Raw genomic sequence first — 2,033 nt, 5'->3', positions numbered from 1 at the left:
AAAAGAATAAGTACTATTTAGTCTACAGAACAGCAATTTCAAAAATATTTAAAGCCTTAATAGTTGAGACATTTTAAATTTTGTAGTGTTCAGTATATTGAATAATTTAAAATTTAAAGCTATTTAAATATGTCATTTGAATTTTTGAATGGAAAGTGTTCGATAATTTTAGATTGAAACCTTTCAAATTATTTAGTTACAAATTAAAATCGTACAACTTCAAGTTTTATTTATTTTTTGATCATTTGTCACCCCTCACAAATTATTTTTTTTGTAAGAAAATAACGCCTGATTTTTTTAAAAATTAACAAATATATATTAAAGGTTCACTCATGGTCATTTTTGTTCAAAAAGCTTGTTCCTAAATAAATTAACTCTTATTGTTTCCGATTTCGTTCTGTCAATCAGGGATTGTGTTTTTCATAGAAAACATTGAAATGTGGTTTTTTCACGTATATAAAATTATAATTGAAGGTCACGTGGGGTAATTTTCTGTGAAAAATATTGATTTACAAAGAATATTTGTCAAACAATAGAATGGATTTCTTCGCCCGAGATACAAACGTAAATTGTACTATAGTAAAAACAACGTGAAAAATTTAGACGAAAGCCAAATTTGGTAAAGAAAACAAACCTTTGTCGACCTATAAATACTAATTTTATGCCCCGAAATATTTTTAAAAAATCTCTTCGAAACACTTTTATTGCAACAATTTAATTGAAGAAAAATATTTGTCATAAAAATAAACATAGTACGATTTTTACATACAATTCTTAAAATAAAGAATCTGTGTGTCAAAGCACAATTCAACCGACTATTCGTTCAAAAGTTATCCGATATACAGACAAGCACAACAACAATAACAACGACAACGTAGACGCCAGAGACGCAGACAGATACCGACGTAAAAACTTGTTTTTCTGATTCAAGGAGCCTCAAAACGTCGAAATTTCATAAAATTCGTGAAAGTCATTTTTCGCATAAAACTCGTCTCATTATGGAAGAGAATGTGATAAAATAATCATGGGCCCTTGAAAAAGTAGCGTTTTTCGCCTCTTGACTTTTTTCCATATGCTTTGCTTTGCTTCAAATGTCGGGAATTTTATTTTTCGGGATTTTTCAGTCGCTTTTTCCGAAAAATAAAATTAACACATCAGTGTAAAAATTCCAAAATTATAACATTGTCGAAATATAAAAGTCAGAACAGAAAGACAGGAAATTTCCGAATTATACAATATACGGGATAGGCAACTCTCTAATTTGAACAATTAAAAAATAGTTTGTTAAAAATTTTTTTTTAATAGAATAATAAAATATTTTTACCAAAGAAAAAACTTTTTCAATGTTTAAAGTTTGTAAAAATTATTGTTTGAATTTAAAATAACAATAATTGAACAAATGTATTTTTTAATAAAAAAAAAGTTGTATGAAAATGTGCATTGTATTTTTATACATTACAGAAAACTCTCACAAAAATAAAAGTATTATTTAAAAAAATAAAAGTCGTCTTTAATCAGCCTGCATTGAATCCTGCAAAGTTTGTTTCATTTGAAGCTCACGTGTTTTAAATTTATGTTTGTATCACATTTTTATACAATTATTATTATTTTTAATTAAAACAATAATTTAACAAAATTAAACATTAAACAAATATTCTATAAAAAATATTTGATTATTGTATTTTTAATAAATAAATAATATTGATCACAAAACTGCTTTCTCAATTTCTTCAATTCGGGAATTTTCTAGTTTGTATATTTTATCATTAGACAGCATTCGGCCTGGAGTTTTATTATTAAGGAATTTTCAAATTCGATAATATTGTAAACTGACCAGAATTTCATTATTCTAGAATTTTCAAATTCGGGATTTTCAGGTTTCAGCATTTTATTATTTCGGGAAGTTTACAGTGTCGAAAATATTTCAAAAATTTAAAAAGATTTATAAAATTGTAAAAAAATTTGGAAGATTTTGAAGCAATTTTTTGCAGAATTTTACAATTTTACAATTATAATAATTTGAAGTTTATTTT

This window comes from Belonocnema kinseyi, chromosome 10, assembly GCF_010883055.1.
Source record: "Belonocnema kinseyi isolate 2016_QV_RU_SX_M_011 chromosome 10, B_treatae_v1, whole genome shotgun sequence".
Classification (NCBI taxonomy): Eukaryota; Metazoa; Arthropoda; class Insecta; order Hymenoptera; family Cynipidae; genus Belonocnema; species Belonocnema kinseyi.
Note: the sequence above shows the minus strand (reverse complement) of the source record.